We start from the raw sequence: 22,039 nt of genomic DNA, 5'->3' as shown, positions 1-22,039 counted from the left end.
GTCCTCATTTATACTGTACTTGGCATAGTGGCAGACCCAGGATTAAACATAATATTGATAGCAGGAGGAATAGCACCTTACCTTTGTTGACCTTGGTGGAGAGGAATTTGGTCCATGTTAGAGGAAAAAGTCCCTATGATAGTTATAATTAGCTTAGTTTGGGAGAGAGTTTTGTCACTGAAATTGAGAATAATTCCAATGATAAAATATATAAATTTAAGAATCCTTTTACTATCTTTCAAAGTCTCTAAGAGAAAAAAATGAAAGCTAAATTTATATTTTACACACTGAATTGTATGAAGAAATCATATAAAAGTAAAAAAAAAAAAAAGGATAATTACTGCTACTACCCATCACTGGAGAATTCCATGCTAATAATAGTTCCATGCTAATAATGATTTGGGCTAAGATTCCTTCAAAAAGTGAAACAGAACTTTTCATATCATTTCTGTTTCTATTAGGCATTGACTTTTGTTTTAGAACAACCAATCTAACAAATTAATTCATTGTAGGATTTATATTTCTTCTGGGAAATTACTGCCGGATGGGTATAGGAAATAAAAGTGCTATGGGTAAGATTTAAAGAGAGAGCTATCCTTGCAAAAAAATATTTAGTTCTGCATATCTAAGCACTTTCAACTTGCTAGCATTTTGGCACATCATCATTTCTCCAAAAGAACAAGGATACTAACATTAACATTTGCTCTAACACCTGATCAGCTGGACATGTGGGGAGTCTTCGAACGTATTTAGGATTCCAAGATAATATATGGAAGCCTGGGTATAAAAGAAATAGGGAAAAAGGAATGATGACTGTTTCCTAGTGAGCGTGATGAGTAAAGCAGAAAAGACTCTGAAGAAAACAGTTACAATAATTGGCCAATCTGCACCTGCACAATCGATGCTGCGTAACAGACCTGAATAAATACGCAACATTTTCCCAAGGAAATATAACGTTTTTCAAAGATGTCGATAAGAAAGAGACAATTATGGATAACATGATGTTGCTTAAATTTAATGTATTGGTGAGAATACTAAAATACAGCTGATTTTGCAATATTCAAACAGTTCAGAAGTAAGTGGACACGATAGCTCCCATTCCAGCTCTTCCAGGAGCTGACCCTGACCAGAGCAGGACTTAAGAGCAAGGAGAGAGTGTCTGACCCTCTGACCAGGGCCAGGTCTCATCACCTCTCTGGACGGTTTCCTTATTTTAAAGAGAGAGGAAAAGTCCAGATAAGATCTAAGGTCTTCTTTTGTTTTAATACTCGATTATTTTCCTAGGTCAGGACTCAATAATTCAAGAAACCCTCAACCAAATTCAGTGAGCATTTTTGTTGTTGTTGTTTTGCTTTTATTTTTGTTTTTAAATCAGAGGACTCAAAGCTACATTTATGTCCTTTTAAGAACATCAAATTTCAAAATAATTTTAAAAGAGATTTCTACAGATTGCTTAGAACTAAAAATAGATCAAATGTTAGAATAATTAAATATCTGTGACTGGCTATTGACAGAGCCTTTTTTCTTTTTTTCTTTTCTATCACTACCTTTGTGTTTACCTCCTGATTGCGTGCAGGAATCAGCAATTGGGAGCGTATAGATAAATTTCACTGTAATTCCCAAACCATATTTTAAACTAGAATTGCAACCTTTTTCTCTGCAAAGCCTTTTTCAGGACTGATAACATGTGGAACAATGGATTGATTTTAAGTCGCAGCTCTTTGTTTTCCTAGGCCCTCCCTCTGGCAGAGCAGCCACAGTGCCTAGAGGAGGCTGGGGGAAGGGATGACGAGCAGGGCGCTCACACCTTCCATAATGGCTTGTGAACAATCAAGAGCTGATGGTATTAGTGAAAGGTTATTATTTGAATTAATCATACAAGTTTAAAACAACTTGGCATTTCAAAATGTTTCTAGGTAGGCGTAGTTTCCAAACTGCAACTGCCACTGAATGTAATACTTGGCATGTTAGGAGCAGTGTGAGTCCACTCGGGTGGGGAACAGAGTGGGTAAACATCTGGGCTGGAGCCTCTGCCATCCTTCAGGAAATAGTTATCAGGGTTCTAGACAGATCTGGGCATCAGCATTATCCCTTTATGGTGTGGGGAGTGAGAAAAGAAGGGAGGGAGGGAAGGAAGACAACAAGAAGAAAGAGAGAAGACAGGGGAAACAAGAGAAGCAAAAGAGAGACAGGCTTAAGAGCTCAATATAGCTTTGTGCTGACTTGTCATTTCCAGTAGCAAACTATCTTTTTTCTTTGTTTCCTTCCCCGATCAGTAGTAACAGTGGCCCGGTTAATACATAGAAGCACTGAACAAATCACATAAGATAATACATATGATGCTAAAGGAACAATTCAAAGCATTAAAGAATTGAAGAAATAGGGTAGTTATAGCTAGCCTAAGTGAAACAGAAATGTATCTCTCCTTGAAAGTGAGTAGTGGTTGAATTCAGCAAACGTTAATTGAGTACGTACTGGCAACCAGGCACTGATCTAACCTCTATGCTAACCAAGGCCTCTAGAATCGAAAGATGAATAAGACAGTCTTGACACTGAGCACCTTATATTCTACTGGAGGAGGCAAATACTTCCACAGGCCATTTTGGTAAATGGAAACTGACATGATGGAGTCTGCATAGGTTGATGCTGAACCCACTGGAGAGCTACAGCTGGGTCCTGGGGGCTTATGCTTGAGCCAAACCTCTCAGACTAGATATGCGATGGTCTTGCCAATAGACTAAACAGCAAGTACACAGGCTCAGAGCGGGTATGAAAGAATGCTATGTGCCTCGCTGCCATTACAGTGCGGTTTGGGACATAGCCAGTGTTAGGACCGGGGCTGGAGACATAAATAGAGCCAATTCATGCACATCTTACAAAGGGGTTTAGACTAAATTCTGTAGGGACTGGGGCACATAGAAGCATACCAGTGACAAAGTAACATATGAGTTTTATGTTATATTAACATCATCACATGAAAAGATTTTTGAGAAAGATCATTTGGGGGGTGCCACATAGCAAAATGAAAGAAGAATTTTAGAATGAAGACTAATGTGTGCTTTGTCTGTTCAGGAGGGTCAGGACACATATTATGCCCTCTGCCTCGTGTAGACCATGCTAAAAGATTACTAGTCTAAAATACCCACTAGTCTTCTCGGTTTTCTTTCATTCTCTCTCTCTTACTTTCCAAAATAGTGAGGTTGACACACTGGCAGTTTTATGTGGGCTGCCCAGCTCTTGTATTAAAAAGCAACCAGGTTGATATCAAATGCTAAGTAGGATACAGAATTGGTACCCAGGATGTCAGTGATGAAGTACTGTAACTAGAAATGCTTTTATGTATGCATATTGTATGTTTTAGTCCCTAAATTAAATAAGCTAGAGGACTAAAAATAAAATAATACTTTAGATGCACTTCATTAGGCAGGGATATTAATGATAAGGCAGATAGTTATTTTTTGGTTCATGCACTTAATCACAAAAATTTGAGATAGAAGCATAATTGCATTAATGACTTTTTTGGTCCATAATCTTTGATGTTAGTGTTTTTAGTAAAGGCACATTAGTGGCACCAGCCCTCCAGTTATTATCTGATAAATCTATGAATAAAAAAAAAAGGCTATGGTATTTTAATAGCCCTATATTTTAGAATCTGTGGAGTCATCTATTGTTATGAAGTTATTTATAATTTTAAAGAACATTTGAGTACAAAATCATTTAGAGAGCAATACTGTAACTTCAGTTGTTTTCCAAGGAACTGAAAGGGAATGAATTCATCAAAGGTTTCCAAACAATCATACATTCCTGGGGCAGCATATATTTAAAAACACATAAATTCTGGAACATTACTAGCGATGCATATCTGTGGCTTTCTCATATATATCTTAAAAATATTAATTGTGATATGTACTAGTATCTGAAAAAATAGCTATTGGGATAGTGATTTTAGCAGTGTTAGCAGTAATGTAAAAATAGGAGAGCTGAAAAGATCCAAACTCTTTTGAAAATTTCAAATATTTATAAAGACCATCTAAGTACTTTTAAAAATGATTATAAAGTTTAAGAAACTTCTCAGGGATGTGCATCAAGCCCAGAGAAAGAGGCAATGTCCTAACTGTGCTTGTCTTTCCCCGATTCTATTGAGGTGCCTGTTTTTCGGCCTCAATGATATTTATCAGTTGATCAGCACACACTTATTGCGCCTCTTAATTCCCTCCAACCTGGAATGGACAACTTCGGGTAATTGAGTGGAGGCAGAAACACATTTTAAAAGATTTACCTGATTACTTAAAAAATTAAAAATGCTACACATTATCTACAGCGTTCTTAATTTAAACCTGACGGACAGGTTGCTTTTCATTGAGTGTTTAAAAATGCACACTTAACACAGTAAGATGGAGACCATATTTCTGTGCCGAGTGAATAACTTTCTAATTTGTGCAGTTCATAACCCCTTGCCTGCCCAGTGATAATGATATTCTAGACAGGAAACACGATCCGAATATTAGGATGTCAAAAGGGTTAGGCTGTCATCATATCACAAAAATTAAAATGTCTTTACTTAAAACCTTGTCTGTCACATGCTTTTTGCTAGAGCTTTCCTCACTAGCATCACTGGGGTAAGGCAGACACTGTTTATTTTGCCATAAATACCATTTCCAGAAGGTTTTCAACAATGGCTTAGGGCTGATACATGCCCTGCCAGGTATCTGTTTGAAAGGAAGCTCTTTAGGAAGGATCTTTTGTACATTTAATCACCAGTTTTGTTTCGCTTTAAAAAAGCAGTAACAATAGCCGAAGTCCCTACAGCGATGATTTGGAATCACCTGCAGTGGCTGAGAGGGACGTCCATCCACATTCTGCTTGCTGAACCGAATCCAACTTTGCCTACATATTTTGCAGGCTTAAATGGACATTATCAGGCCCCACAGCATATTTAAAGACAACTTAAACAGTGTTAGTGGAATGGTTCTTTCGTGTGGACAGAGGAATTTTTTTTCTCAACATTTCTTTCCACATAGTTGATGACCTTCTTCCATTACTGTGTTGTATAATATGAGGAATAGAATTAAATATCTGGACTAAAAAAATTAAGAGAAAGTAATCCTATTTACATGATATGTGTGTGTGTGTGTATACACACATTTTGACAGGTAACTAAACCATCTTGATTGAAACTATAAGTTGTTGTATGGGTTATTCAACCTGTGCTTCTATTTTTCATATTTGTAACATAGAAAGGAGATTATTAAAATTTTCACATAAACTTTGAAAGGCTTAACGAGAAACGCTATGAACACAGATTATTTTTATTTACCCGAAACAGATCTATTTGGATTTATTATTTTGTGATTAAACCATGTTAGCTGACAGTGCAAAGAAAAGCATTTCAGCTTACTGCACAAAATATTAGTCTCATATTCATATAATTCAATGGCATACATTAAAACTGTTTCATTAAGCTATCTCAAATATTTCCAACTCTGTTAAAGGCAAGCAAGTCTTCATAATAATTTTCAAATTCTGAGTTGGAGAGTTGGCATACATGTTCTATAGCTGGTAAGCAATTCTTTCCAGGATTTTTGAGTTTTTATTTTGTAGGAGGCATATGGGTGGAACTAGGGGGATCATGGATAAATGTGATCAATAATGCTATGAATACAAATCATGAAAAAGTATTAATGTTTTGGAAGGAAATTGGGAAAACCCATGTTGATAATCACAGCTCAAACCAAGCAATTAACCTAATTTTAACCATCAACAACAACTGCTAGTATCCCTGATGCATCTGAAACTCAATTTATGAGAAACATGGACAAGTTTTTGGCCACCAAAATGACACAACTACAGGCAGTCATAGGAGAGATTTTTAGTTTGACTCTTCTGATACGTGTCCACTAAGTTTGTTATACATTTCTTATCTTGACATAAGTTTCAACTAAAACTTTAAAAAATATTGGTCAAATATGAATGTCTTAAATAAGCTAGCCTCTAAGTGAACAATTACTATGAAAATTAAATGAGCACATATTTATAATTTTTCACTCTTAAAAATTATTACATACTAAACATTTCTTGACTGGAAAATCAAGGAAAGAGTCTATTTTTCTAGCAAAAAATGTTCCAGGCAGTGACTGTTTTACCTACAGTAGATCAATGCATAGTCTGGTTCATATATTGTGTGTGTATGTGTGTATGTGTGTGTGTGTGAAGCTGGAAGCTATAGAACACAAAGAATTTTTGATGGGACTTAGGACTTTTTTTCTCTGCCAATAAGGGAATAATAGTAGCAATTCTGACAGACAGTCCATAATACAAGTCATTCTTTCCCACACTATAATATAGCAATAGGTATAACGATTTCTCAATAATGCCACTACTGCCTAATTGCAGTTACTCTCAGTCACATATAGAACCTACTTCTCTTCCACAAAAAAAGTTGTTTATTTTTAGCTATTATAAATGTATAATTAGGAAAAAAAGTTTGGTTGTTTCATGGCCATTTCTGTCATCATTTTTGTTATTCTATATACAAACTAAGCACATGAAATAATTTCCTCAGGTTAAAGAGTTAAAAGTCATAAGAGATTTTTCTCTATGTTTTTACAATGTAGAAAATGGTAAATGTCTACATTTTGAACAGTGTTAGAGCATTGTGATAATCAGAAAGAACCTATATACCAAAATGCTAATGCCATAACAATTGATAATGTTTATAAAATCAGTCGATTTGTTAAAGTTAATACAAATCGATTCAATGTGTACATATTATTCAATCTATTCCATGTGTCAAAGAGCATCGTATTATTCTTATTCTCAATTATTTTACAATTCAAAATAATTCTCAATTATTTTATAATTCAGCAGTCAATTAAAGTACATATTCAATGACTTTCTCTCCTCCATTATATTCTTGCATGGATATAGCCAGAATTTTGTCTTTACTGAAATTGCTCTATTAATAAAATCACTGACTCAAGCATTGCATTTTCTGATCACAGTTTTCTTGGCTTTACAGTTTGATTATTCAGCTACTCCCACCATGACCATTCTTCAACTTTCTAAAGACCCCAGTCCACAAACATTTCTATCTTCTCTCCATGTATTGGTCGCCCTCTTTATTTCCATCGTCTCTGTTCAGGTTACAGTCCATGATCCGTTCAATAAATCTTTTGCCAAAGATCTCAACTTCCTTGCTTCTCTTACCTTTAGTAATTGCTCAGACTCACCTGAACCCAAATACCCTTTTCCTCCCTGCCTGCCTCTAGGCAGTTGAGTTCAATTGGACGAAATAAAACAAAATGCATTATTAATGATAATTATTCAGAATAACTAAGCTAAGCTCACCTGGACTGATACTCAAATGAAGTCTGTATAACTAACCTCAGCTAGACACTCACTGTTACTTTAAAAAATCCTATTATAGGCCGGGCGCAGTGGCTCACGCCTGTAAGTCCAGCACTTTGGGAGGCCGAGGTGGACGGATAATTAGGTCAGGAGTTCAAGACCATCCTGGCTAACATGGTGAATGAAACCCTGTCTCTATTAAAAATACAAAAAATGAAGGGTGTGGTGGTGGGTGCCTGTAGTTGCAGCTTTTCGGGAGGCTGAGGTAGGAGAATGGTGTGAACCCGGGAGGCGGAGCTTGCAGTGAATCAAGATTGTGCCACTGCAATCCAGCCTGGGTGACAGGGTGAGACTCCGTCTCAAAAAAAAAAAAAAAAAAAAAAAATCCTATTATAGGCTGGGTGCAGTGGCTCCTGCCTGTAATCCTGGCACTTTGGGAGGCCAAGGCAGGCAGATTGTTTGAGCCAAGGAATCTGAGACCAGCCTGGAAAACATGGCAAACCCCATAGCTACAAAGAAAAAAAATACAAAAATTAGCCAGGCATGGTGGTGTGTGTTTGTAGTCCCAGCTACTTAGGAGGCTGAGGTGGGAGGGCTGCTTAAGCCCAGGAGATTGAGGCTGCAGTGAGCCATGATTGCATCACTGCACTTCAGCCTGAGTGACAGAACTATACCCTATCTCGAAAAAAAACAAAAATCCTATTATGTTTCCCTGTTCAACTCATACTTCAGATCTTTTTGACTCTCTTAAAGCGCTTATTAGTTTGGCTTCTTTTCTCATCAGTCTCAGCAGATATACTAGCCACTAAATTCTTAGAGAAAATAGAAGCCACCAGATGGGAACATGCAAAAACGTTTCAGTATCAAAAATATACTTGCATTTGCAATCAGTTTTCACTCTTTTTTGTTTGTTTCATACAGCAATAGAGGAGGTATCCATCTTGCAGGTTGAAGTCAACTGCATTCTGATTCCATCCCACCTCACCTTCTCAGGAATCCATTTTTTAATATCTGCTTCATCCCTGTGTCTTCATCTTTTTGTTGTTGTCATTGCACAGGCTGGAGTGCAATGCAATGGCAGGATCTTGGCTCCCCACAACCTCCACCTCCCAGGTTCAAGTGATTCTCCTGCCTCAGCCTCTGGAGTAGCTGGGATTACAGGCATGCACCACTACACCTGGCTAATTTTGTATGTTTAGTAGAGATGGGGTTTCTCCACGTTGCTCACGCTGGTCTTGAACTCCCGACCTCAGGTGATCCATCTGCCTTGACCTCCCAAAGTGCTGGGATTACAGGTGTGCGCCACTGCGCCCAGCCTTCACCCTTTTTTACACAGGGATCTTCCCATCAACATACAAAAATGCTCATCTGTCCCTGAACCTATCTCTTCCAACTCTATTACCTTATCTTTTTTCTGTCCATATATAGAAATACTTGCCTTGACATTTGTGTATACTTATTAGTTCAATTTTCTCACCTTCCACTTAATGTTCAGTCAGCCTCAATTTCCCTTCTGTTATCACCACTATATCACATTGTCTATAAGTAATTAATATTTAAGTGTCTCCTATTTCTAAATGTCTCCATCTTCATCTTATTGAGAATCTTGGCACCTTAACATTGTTGACTTTTCTCTCTCTCTCTAATTCCTTTTAAACTGGAGTTTTGGGTTCATCTTCTTTGTAACCTGCATTTGTTCTGTATTTTTTAATTTGCCCTCCACAATGCAGATGAACAGATACTTGCAAAACACAAGTTGGTTTTCACTGGCTGCCATTATTCCTTAGTATAGAGAACCGTATTTTAATATGGCCCATGCAGCAATAAATGGCCTGGCCACTGACTCCCATTTCAACCTCAGATAGAATACTTTCCTTATGCCAGAAAATGTACCTTTCCATTCTCCAATTGTTCATTCTTTTTGTAGTTTCCTGAACTTTGCATATATGATTTCCTCATCTGGATTATTTCCCTTCTCTTACATTCCCCTAATTAACTCCTACCAAGTTTAGGTATAATATTACCATTTGAAACCTTCCTCACACTCCTACTTCACTTTCCAAACTAGGTCAGATATCCTGGATTATTCTATGACACTGTTCAGTACGCAGTAATATGTGTATTTGATACTTTTATTAATATTTTTCTAATTTGTTAAAATGTAAACTCTGTGAGAGAAATTGTAAATATCTTGTTCACTATTGGGATTCCAGGATCCAGGCCTGAAACAAAATACAGAAATAAGTACCTGTTAGATGAATGAATGAATGGATGAATTGGGAGGGATGGAGTGTTGCTGACTGCTGTCATAGATGCTGAGTTCTATTTAATGTGTACATTAATATTACTGAGTACTTTTGATAAATGTGACAGAGTACTTTTTGATTTAATTTGATAATACATTTTTAAGCATATTTATCATTTGCCTCTAGACCTGGCCCTTGAAAGTTGAGTGTATTTTTAGTAACACTAACTTCCCAGGACTTAGCACTGGGTTTATTTCATGGGGAATGCTCAGTAAGTGTCTGTTCAATAAATGGTAATAGGTAGAACAGAAGGCAGTTGCACAGATTAAAAAGCCACAATAACTCAATGCACATTGGCTTAATTTGTAGAAGTGGGAGTGAGACTAGAGGGGGAAAAGTACTCCTTATCTCTTTAATGCAATGAAATTGAACAACTAGGGGTGTGTAAACATCTTCGAACTCATTAGTTGTTTTATATGAATAATCCTGATTCAAGTTTGCTATTCTCCAATCACGTTAAAAGAAAAACGGATAATTTTAAATTAAAAGTCTATTTTTGAGTAGGAGAGAGGTAGGATGAATTCTGGACATAAGGGACTGTTAGACACTCGTCTGGGTATTGTTGGGTGCTGCAGGATCTCTTTCTCTGAAGATTGTTAGGAACCGATGACAGTTTAGGTATAGTTCTGCCTGGAGTCATGACAACTAATTGGATGACCCCCTCTACTTATCAGTTTACACTGTGAAGAGTACTACAGGAATTCTCTCCCTGGAGATGGCCCATAGCAACAAGGACAGAATAGTCACACATGCAGGAATGTCAATATTCAAGTGTCATGAAATACCACCCAAAGAAGAGCTGGTTAGTTATCACTAGTGTTTGAAGAATCTGGCAATGTTTACATTTTATATAGTCTAATTATCCTTTCAAGCATGTATTAAGCTAGTAGTCAAATTATGGCTATTCTAATTCTTAGTTTGATATAAATCAGTCAACTATTTGTGGAGTGGCCACAGGGCATTTTACATGGCATTAGATGTTTGAAATTAATAGTTACTCCTTCAGGATTTATCAACTAACAAGATAGATAAAAACCAGTGAAAGCAAAATCTTTACAGACACATAAGCCAAGCTAGTACATACAGAGAGCTATCATGAGGCGGGGTGGACATGAAATTCTGTGAGCACAAGGAGAAATGAAAGACATTAATAGAACAAGTAATGAAGAAGAGGCTTAGAAGCCAGGTAGGGAGGAAATGAAGCATCTGTCAGATAGAAGGGGGGATTTATTTCAAGCACTTGGAAAAGCTTGGAAGACATTGATTTTCAAGAGTGGGAAGGAAGATTGAATAAGCAGACAACAAGATGGCGGATGGGATTAGTGGAAACAGAGAGTGTGGAATTGGTTTATATACATTCAAGAAATAAATTGATCCTCGTAGATGTCGGTCTGGGCTACTTTAAAACATGCACATGGTCCTCTTGGCTAGCTTGCAGCCATTGTTCCCAGGGGCACTTTTTCACTTGACCCTACCTCTATCAGAGCTTCTGTGTTGGCATGAGATCAGATTTGGTTCAGTTCAAAACCTGAGTTTAGAACTTAGTTCAGCCATATTTTGTACTGGTTGTGTGACTTTAGGTAAGTTACTTAAATTCTCCAGGCTTCAGAAGAATTGATATAAGATGGGATCACTCCCTCCAGCTGGGTCAAAGAAAGTGGTGTTGAGGTTGCGGTCTCTTAATAGTATGGTGATGCCAGCAGCTAGGACTGGTAGAGAGAGGAGGAGGAGGACTGCTGTAATTAGGACAGATCAGACAAATAGGGGGGTTTGGTACTGGGATATGGTGTTTGATACTGATAATAGTGGTAATAAAGTTGATAGCCCCTAGAATAGAGGAAATGCCTGCTAGGTGAAGCGAAAAGATAGTTAGGTCTACAGAGGTTCCTGGGTGGGAAAAATTTCCTGCTAAGGGAGGGTAGACTGTTCAGCTGGTTCCAGCGCCGGCTTCTTCATCCATAAAATAAAGGTATTGAATTTGACAGAGATTCTCAACAGAAGCAGTAATGCCCCTGGGGTCCAGTGATGCCCCTGGGGCCTTTGGAAAATGTGTTAAAATGCAATTTTGGGGTGCAATGTTTAGCTGTACTATAATCATCCAATGGGTGAAATCCAGGGATGCTAAACTCCTGACCAGGCACAGGGTATGGGGGTGGAGAGAGAAGTCTCATATTATGTACGGTTTTCAAGTGTCAATTTTCAACAGAAAATCTTATTTGTAATCATCCATGCCTATAACCTAGGGGAGATGAGGGACAGAGGTCTAATCAGGAGAACACTAAGGAGCATGCGCTGCACCAGGGACTGATAAGATTAGTCCTAAAAATTGAAAAAGGAGTTGCTGCCCTAATGACAATTTTTAGACATACACTTTATTCATAGACAATAGGTTTCATTTTCTTTATAGAAGGAAGTACTGCACGTCTGTTAAAAACTTAAAATTTGTCGTATTATACTCATTCAGTTCAATATTACAAGAAGAAGCATGAGATCAAAGCATTCTGATCTATCAAAGCACATGTCATATTTTATTATTTTCACTACATTGACATCCAGATAATTTCCATCCCCCATTTCTCCTGTACACACACATATACACACCAATCATTAAAGTAATTAACTCGGGCAAGACCACACCACCTCTATGGGGATAATGTTGAAAGGTTTTCTAAATATGGTGGCACACAAATATTTTAGTAGTATGATCAATAAGTTCCATCCTATAGGGCTTTATAATTTGCACATACCACTCTGAGAGTAAAGCACAATCAAATTGGGCTTTTTTACAGCCAAATGCCTTGATTTTTGTTTCATATTCTATCTCTGAAATATGATCATCTACTAAAACAAAACCTATGGGGCAGAAAGACATTTTCCCAGTTTGCAAATCAAGCAGAAGCACAAATGTTTGCCAGGGTCTCCAGCAGTTCTGTGTTAGGCATTTCTCATCCATCTGATAATGTGACCTTCACATGACAGAATTGGATCAAGAATAACACGTTTTGATGGTACTTGTAAAAGTAATAGGAGCTGCTGTCAAAATACCCAGGCTGGCCATGAAACTTGAATATGTAGTAGGTGCCGTGAGGACAGAAGGAGGAGTTAACATTTTCACTGCAAATGTTTCCCTCTTATTAGTGTTTAACTTGCAAAAGTTATTTGACATCCAGTTTCAACAAGTAAATTTAAAAAAACACGATATAATTGATCCAATGCAGTTATTACATTTGAAAGAAAGGTTAACAGCCAAATAATGCTGCTTCATGGCATACTGACAGAATCATTTATTCATTTATTCAAACAAATTGACTGACTCTCTATGCAAAATAGTATGTTAAAATGTTTTCATATGTTTTATCTAAGAAAAATAAAACAAGGAATAAAGCTTTATTCACACTCAAAAAGAGCTTTGGTTTGAGTTGAAGGAGCTAGAAGTATTTGGAGGAGCACACGCTTGATGTCCTGTTTCATACCACGCATTTGTCCACAAAAGAGGGAAAAGTAACCTCAGTCTGGGGATGATTGCAGAAGGCTTCTTGGAAGAGGTGCCATTTGAACTAGATGATGAGAGGTGAGTAGTAATCCAGCAAATGGCATTCTGCTCAGTTAGAATTCCCTAGACTCAAGAGCTCCAAATGTTCTCTGGGGAATAATGAACAATTCTATTTGACTTTTGGATAAAGTTGTGTTAGAATAGCCAAGACCAGAAATTAGGGGCATGACAATACAGAGATGGATAAAGAAAGAGCAACAAATTTGGGTTATATTTAGTAGGTAACTAAAAACTAATAAAGCATATGTTCTAAGAAAAGTTTTAAAAAGACAAATTGGCCTGGTGATGATGACATTTCTGTTCTTCTCAAGCCTGTGCTCTGGGATTGTTAATTTTCAATAATTCAGTGACATTTTGTCACATGCCAATCATCCCCCAATTCTGGGTAAATTTAACTGTCATCTCTCTCTATTCTTGGTCCCTGCATAAAGCATGTTGTTATTTGGATAGGAGCCTATTATTACCCGAGAGCTTGATATGCCTAACAAATATTTTGAGCAAAATTCAACCCTTGATTCTATATTCCTAATTGCAGCTGATTGGACCAAGCATGGACGGCTCCCAGGCTTGTCAGAGGCCTCTGAGGGGTTAACTAGCTGGAGCTCTGCCTCACAGGGGCCAGGGGCACCGAGGTACCATTTAGAATCTCTCTTCAAGTGGTTTCAAGAGGAGACTTACAGATAAAGGGTGGCAGAGGGCACAGAAGTCAGTAGAATTTAGAAAATGGCAGAAAATGTAAATAAACAGAAATCATGAAGTATACAGGAAGAAATGGGGGAAGTAGGAGAAACAGCACGAGCAGACTTTGCAGAGAAGACTTAACGTGCTAGGCCTGACTGCAAGCAATTCTTTGAAAGTCTTACACAGAAGTTTGGCCCTTCGCTGACATCTGGCAGCTTGGATTTTGAGAAGGTTCCCTCCACCCAGACTCATAATAGTGGGTCACTGTGCCAAAACTGTTTGTGCAAACAACACAGGGATGCTGAACATCTGCTTTCCTTCTGGGACTCTGGACTTTGGTGTGTCTCAGGCAGAGGCTGCCATGTGGGCATTCTCCAGGCACAATCCTGGGTACTGAGTCTCCCACAAACTTCCCTGGCAGACAACATTTCACACCTGTTGTTGCAACTCATTGCAGGGGGAACGAAGGGCATCCTGTGTGACTTCTCTAGGAGAGAACCCTTGGAAGCGTATACCTGGCTTCCTCCGGAGTTTACCCCATGCATCTTTTCTTTTGCTAATTTTGCTTTGAATCCTTTTAATAAATTGTCGTTGTAGGCCAAGCACATTGACTCATACCTGTAATCCCAGTGCTTTGGGAGGCCAAGTGGGGAGGATTGCTTGGGGCCAGGAGTTCGAGATGAGCCTGGACAACATCGCAAGATAGCCAGACCCCATCGCTAAAAAAGTGTTTTTGTTTGTTTGTTTGTTTTAATTATCCAGGCACGGTGACGTGCACCTGTGATCTTAGCTATTTGGGAGGCTGAGGTGGGAGTATTGCTTAAGCCCAGGAGTTCAAGGCTGCAGTGAGCTGTGGTTGTACCACTGCGGTCCAGGCTGGGCAACAGAGTGAGACCAGGTCTGTTAAATAAATAAATAAATAAATAAATAAATAAACAAACAGTAGCTGCAGAACTACGGGCTGGGTCGTATGAGTTTTCCTAGTAAAACACTGAATTCAGAGGTGGTCTTGAGGACCCTGACACAGAGCTATTACAAGAAGTTATACGTATATTGGAAAGACTATTCATTTACACATCTGCAGCTGAAGAGAAAAGAATAATTAAAACAAATCTGAATGCCAATGATTGGTGCTTGGTGCTTAGGTGGTGACAAAACATTACTAGATATTTGTGTTATACTGGATAATTCTGAGTCACTTGCAGTTACAGTCTGGACTTCATGAAGGCTCATCATCTAGGGATCAAAACCTCACATTCGTTTCTTTACAATGAATCCCGGTTACTCAAGGTAAGCCGAGCATGTCTCTCTTTCCTAAAAAAGCCTAATTAATAATTACCAAAGGAAATCATATAAACAGGTAAAGTGATTCCATTACCAATACATGGTTTCCAACCTCAGTAGAGCTTTTGTGATAACCTGGATTTTTTTGTTGTTGTTGTTCTTGTTAATCAACCTTTTATATTTTCTTAGCATAGCTTCTAACTTCAAGCTTCAACCCTGTCCTTATGACTCATTACAGAGGAACTTGATCTCTAAAGAGAATGGAATCCGTTGCAGGGATGTTGTCTACCTTCAAACCTACCTGCGGGTACCCCTACACTAAATGCCTGATCTCTAATTACACAACAAGAATTATCCCTTCCAAATACCACTGAGGACTTACTTTCTACATTGATTCATATATCGTTCTCTCTTGTCCAAGCCCTCTCTTTCCTAATATCTTTCATCTTTCCTTTCTACAGCATCTTTCTTCTATGTCCTCCAAACATTCAACGCTCTTTCACCAGAAAACAACAAAATAATACAAACAACAACAAATTCTTCATTTGACACAAGATACCACTCTGCAAAAGTTTTGAGAGATGGTCTGTATTCCGTCATCATTTGTTTCATTTGCCTCCGTTTTACTCATTGTTGGTTTTTGCCTCACAATTTTATTCAAAGAGCTGTCCAGTAGCCACTTTTAGTCCTAGTAAAGCCTGTATTTGACTCCATTATTCACTTTAATTCTTTTTTTTTTTTTTAATTTTTTTTTAAGACAGGGTCTTGCTCTATAGCCCGGTGGCACCATCATAGCGCTGTAGACCAGTGGAGCTCACTGCAGCCATGAACTCCTGGGCTCAAGCAATCCTCCCACCTCAGCCTACCAAGTAGCTGGGACTACAGGTGGGCACCACCTCACACAGAAAATTTTTAAAAATTGTTTTGTTGAGATGGGGCCTTGCTGTGTTGCCCAGGCTGGTCTTGAACTCCTGACCTCAAGCAATCTTCCTGCCTTAGCCTCCCAAAGTGCTGGGATTACAGGCATGAGCCACCGTACCCAGTTGCACTTAGTTATTAAACTATTTTTCTCCCATCCATTCCCAAAACTCAAGCTTTTTCGCTATTCCTCTGCCTTCTCTCAGTCCTCAGCAACTTCCTCCTCTTCTGCTTGCCTTGCTATCATCGAGGCCTTTGAGGTCCTCCTCTCCTGTTACATGAGGCATCTCTCCCTGTGCTCTCCAACTCCCCCCCAGAGCACCTGGGCCACACTCCCCTGATAACCCCTACCCCTGTGTTTCTCCAGCTCATTGTCTCTCCAAAGCATCAGGCTTCAGGCTCATCCTTTCAACTGCTCCCTGGATATTTCCAATGTGACAAAACTTTATGTCTACAATTAAATCCAGTAGGTATTTTGTTCCTGAGTGCCTATTCCTTTATTCTGGATCTGGCGAATGATATAACATCCTTTTTCATCTACGCTGGAAGATTAGAAACATACATTCTCGACTTCTTTTTCTCCTCCACACACAGCCAGTTAATCACCAGACCCTACCAGCACCTGCTTCCCCATTCCCACAAAGCTCTGTCAAACTTTCCTCCTCTTCTGCATCCCTATGTTATGTCCTCAATGTACTCCCTAACCGTCCTACTGGAAAATTGCAAGAGCTTCCTTTCCCTGCTCTCCTTGCCAGCTCTATACCCCTCTGTAACCCATCCTGTACAGAGTCATTAGAGTCGTCATTCTTAAAAGCAATCAGGAGCTTGGGCTTTTGAACCAGATTGCCTAAGTTTGAATCCTGACACTATGACTGTCTTGCTACTGATCCATAGTCTAGGGTAAATATGTAGCTATTCTGTGTCTGTCCACTTTGATAGAATAAAACATGAATAACAACTATGAAATGGTAACAATAACTATTAAATTAGTTAATATAAGTAAAGTGCTTACAACCATGTCTGGCATTTTAGTAAGCGATCAAGAAAATATTAAACTCATTCTTTGTCTGAAAAACTGTTACATCTCTTTTAATAAGAAATAAAATATGCAACATCTGCATCAAGATACTGCACTTCCCTCTAAAAGAGTAACGGCTTCTTTATCTGGGGACTTAAAGTTCATGATTTCACATTTTTATCTTAGAATACACCACATCCAAGGACTCCTTGAAAAGAATATAAGTTCTAGATCAAATGCATCTCAGTGTTCCCATAATGAATGAATGAATCAGTGAGTGAAATCTTTCATGTAGGCCATTTGATCATGGTCCAAATTAAGTATTACATTTTTCTGATGCACCAGGAGTAGAAAAGTATCAAGGAACAACATCAACCTAAACAAACAACTATCAAATGAGAATGTAGAAATCGCCTATGAGTATTTAGAATAAACAGACAGGACCTCTCTAAATCTTTCAGTATTTAAAGCACGAGAGGTTTTAAAACTACTGTTAGGGCAACAACTGAAATACTAATGTAAATATTTATTAAGCATCTACTGTGTGAAGGGCAACCTATTAGATTTTTTTCACAGTACTGAAAATAAAATTCGATGAACAAAAAAGGAATAAACAAATCCCAGAAAAAGGTGAACTGTCAGGGATATACTAAATGGCCTCAGAACCTTTTATACTTGAAGAGAGAATGGAGGCCTCTATTAATACTGATGAGAGGCATCAGGTCAAGCTTCATGGGAGAAGCCTAGTATTTGCTGAAGACGTGAAACGAGTGTGATTCGAACAGACGAAAAGGCAGAGAAACAGTGTTCCAGAAAGAGGAAGCAGCATATGAAGAGTATATTAGTATAACACTGCTTTTCAAGCTCCAACCTCACTAGTGGTCTGATAAGGTAGGAGATCAGACTTCCTGGGAATAGGCCCAAATGAGAGTGAAAGTGACAGGGAGGTGCTTATATCAGGAACTTCAACCCTGGTCCAGGTATGAAATAGTGGTTAGCACACCTGGAGCATCTTTGCATATGATTCACTTTGGAGCAACCATCGGAAGAAAATTCGCCCAACATAACCTGAAATAACTCTCCCCAAATGTGGGGGAGAAAAGTAGATTGGCAGAAAAACAGTGGAGACATTTTTGGGTTGATCCTTAAAGCACAAGTTGACCAGAGACAATTTCACCAAAGATAGAACAGGCCTTTATATTTAAGCAAAGCATTCAAAATAATACCCCACTGACTGAAGGCAGGCAGGCATCAAAAACACAGACTCATAACATGAAATGCTCACGGGGATAGTTAACATCACCCTCCATGGGCCAGTCTCATCCAGTTGGTCTCGCAAATTTACGGTCAGTGATTCCAAGCAGAAAATTCATTAAAATCAGGAAATTGCTTAATTAGTTTAAAGTGACAAACACTTCTAAAAATAAGTGTTGAAAAATAAGGGTTGAACCACATAGATTCCAACCAAATTCATCACCATCAGAGCTGTTACGGTACACCTACAATGACTAGGAAATTAATTCACAATAACAACATGTCAAATTGTATGTTTCTTGACCTGTTTTACCTCCTTCTAAAAAGAACCTACTTGTTTTAAAGAGTGTTGAATTTCTGCCCACCCTCAGTTGCAATAATTGTGTCCACTTGGGTGCATGCTGACTTATTTCCAACTTATTTTGTCCTCTCCTTTATTGCCAAAATATGCTTGTAGATGTTATTGTAGACTCTTCCATGATAGGGATGCACCAGCATGTTTTAGGAAACTGATAGAGAGTCTGGTTCAATTGTAATGTGTTAATTTACCCAAGCTCAAGGATTTTCTAGAAAATGTGTATGAAAACCTACACATTTATGCTCCAATGTGAGCTGTGATGCCAGGAAAAAAATCACACTTTATTAATACACTAAATAAAGTTGTTATTCCCATGGACATTCATTGTAGAAAATTAGAACGCACATTCAGCAGTGAAATAATGAAATGTTATGACCACAGACAATCTATCTCTACTGCGAAGGCCCTCTACTCTTCCTCCACAGCCACCCACACCTTTCGGAAGAGCTTGATCTCCCCAGCACTCATTCAATTGAATTTGAAGTAACAAATATACCCCATGAGATACAGGTTCAACTTGCTCCCGGCACACAAATAATGAAACAAGGCCAATCTAGAGCAGAGCAGGGGAGAGTATCCTCAATGCTAAAAATAACAAAAGCCTAATATAAATACAGTTAGTCGATTCCATTTAGTTTTCTCCATAAAGTTGAGAAAAAAACCAACAGTCCTTTAATAGAATCCTAATGTTTCTCCAAGGTAAGACCTCATTTTTACCATCTTCCAGGATCACCACTGGGAGGCAAAACATGGCCAAAGGAAATGGGGACAACCATAAAGGCTGTCATGATTTACTTCTCTTCCCATCTCTGGAAAGGTTTCCTAAGAGAGGTCACTAGTTAAAGGACAGCACTGAGCAGCAGACACATGAGCAATTAGTACAACTTACATACCCAATTGATTATACCCACATCACATAACACATGCCATCAACGTTCAACCTTAAAGCAATTTGTACAGCATTTCAGGAATTGGGGGCGGGGGCATTGAATAAACAGGAACCTCAATGATTCACTTGAACATCACGTAGTTTTTGTCTTTAAAATTGTATTGATCTAGTTGGATTCCAAATAGCTAATTTAGTATGTCCATTAATGATTATCATATTAAAATAGTGATCCTGGCGTGGTGCCTTCTGCCTGTAATTCCAGTATTTTGGGAAGCCAAGGCAGGTGGATCACTTGAGGTCAGGAGTTCAAGATCAGCCTGGCCAACATGGTGAAATCCCATCTCTCCTAAAAATTAGCTGGGCGTGGTGGCACGTGCCTGTAATCCCAGCTACTCTCGAGGCTAAGGCAGGAGAATCGCTTGAACCCGGGAGGCGGAGGTTGCTGTGAGCTGAGATCACACCACTGCACTCCAGCCTGGGCTACAGAGCGAGATTCCATCTTAATGTAAGGAAATAAAAATAAAATAAAATAAAATAAAATAATTATCCTAAGAGGTCATATATTGTCCACATAAATCCGAGAGAAATTCTTGATCAGTAGAATTTCAGTGAATAGCAAGTGAACTGGCATGCAGATAAAAGAAGAAAACATGTTACCTATTATTTTAGATTTTCAGAGCTGAATTCATTTCGTATTTAATTTATAGTAATAGTATTCATAATAAATTATATTACTTATTATAAGATTTTCAGGAGTTTGTCACAAAGCATTTAGAGGGTTACTTTCTTAACACTGATGTTCAGGAATATTTCTACAAAGCAAATTTATAAAATGAACAAGAAATTTTCAGCAAAAATACAGAATATTTAAGGAAAAATATTTCTCTTAGAATTATTTTTGTGCTTTATGTAAAAAAGTGAAAATAAACATGGAGCATTTTATCAGTTCTCAATTTTAAGAAAAGGTCAAATATTTACTTACAGGCAATCTAGAAGTCAAAAGAATGAAATTCCATCACCAGCCTGCAAATTAATAACAACAACAAAACCTAAGATTATATGATTTCACTTAGGCCACTTAACTGAACAAACAGAAAAAACATGATTATATAATTTATGATTGAATAATACACATTTTCAACATTGATGAACGATAAATAAGAATAATAACATTAATTCTTATTTCCAAAGATGAAACTGAAGCATATCATAAATCTACCATTTTTCTTTGTTTTTTTAAAAAGTACTATTCCACATACTACTAAGCAGTTCAAGCTGTCAGTATGATTGCATGCATGCTGAGGAAAACATCCAGAAGATTTATACAATAATTGAGAATTTTTAAGGAGTGGAATTGTATTCATAACTAGCATCAACGCATATTTAGAAACTCAGTTAAGATCACAGGGAAAATGATATACTAAGTCATTGTGGGTTTCCAACTAGTTTTCACGAGTTCTTGTGTCTAGGTCCTAATACGAGAGAATCTGTAGCTTCTCAACAGCCACTGATGTAGCATTTGTAGTTTGGGCTTCACTAAGCCACTGAGGTGTCTCACTGATGTAAGCTCTGCTGTTTTGACACTCTACCCAGATGCTCCAATTTTGCTTCAGTGAGTCAGAGCTGAGTCTGAATGCCTCAAAGCATGGGTAAAAAGAGTTATGATTAAGGCAGGGTTGGAGTGGCAGTGAACCAGTGTCACCTGCACTGACTTACAATCCTACAAATGGTGTGAAAACAGCATGGTGGTCTTGATTGGACACTCATCTGGGCTAAGGGCCAAATGGAACATAAGTGAATTCAGGTGTGTTTCTCTCTCATTATCTTTTCTTAGCTATATCATGATGACTCAGTATACAACAATTTTATAATAGATGACATACATTTTATGGAAGGATCTGTATTTTCATAGCAGACACTCTTCTATCCGAGTGTTGTCTGTCACGCATTTAAAGGTGTCTGTGCTTATACACGTATAATATGTAAACATCCTTGAGTTGACCTACATGCCTTAACAAAACATCGAACACTGGGTTTTGTTAAATTTATTGTCTCTTTTATCCATGGAAATTATTATGAACCTGCTGATACACAAAGCAGAACCACAGATCTTTCATCTAGGAGGAGTCTTCCAACAATAAGACGAGCTTTTAAATGGGTAGCAGCTTTTGTGCAAGCTGTATGTCAAGATACTTGACAGAGTTAAGTAATACAATTGTAAAGTTAAATAACAGAAGGGAGAGGCAGTAAGAGGCAAAGAAAAGATAGAAAATTCGTGTTTTCAGATGAGAACTGTGAGGAGGAGGAGAGTCATCTGAGTAGAGAGACATAAGAACCCTCTACAGTTAACAGAAGCTGAAGAGAAATTGATTTGGAAAGAATAGGGGCATAATCACGATGTTGAATAGTGCATTCAGTAATGAGCCTGATT

At 38.1% G+C, this 22,039-nt stretch overlaps 1 long non-coding RNA gene across 1 annotated transcript in view; it reads right to left on the bottom strand.

Moving 5' to 3' along the window:
- The window catches only part of LOC119622305 (uncharacterized), a 1,408,766-nt gene that overhangs the window by 217,675 nt on the left and 1,169,052 nt on the right, over positions 1-22,039 (bottom strand). Inside the window, exon 5 of the long non-coding RNA XR_005238953.2 lies at positions 20,591-20,631. This is a non-coding gene — a long non-coding RNA (uncharacterized lncRNA). The remainder of the gene's footprint in view (positions 1-20,590; positions 20,632-22,039) is intronic.

The sequence above is a fragment of the Chlorocebus sabaeus genome, chromosome 7 (assembly GCF_047675955.1).
Source record: "Chlorocebus sabaeus isolate Y175 chromosome 7, mChlSab1.0.hap1, whole genome shotgun sequence".
NCBI lineage: Eukaryota > Metazoa > Chordata > Mammalia > Primates > Cercopithecidae > Chlorocebus > Chlorocebus sabaeus.
This window is presented reverse-complemented; position numbering and strand designations above follow the sequence as displayed.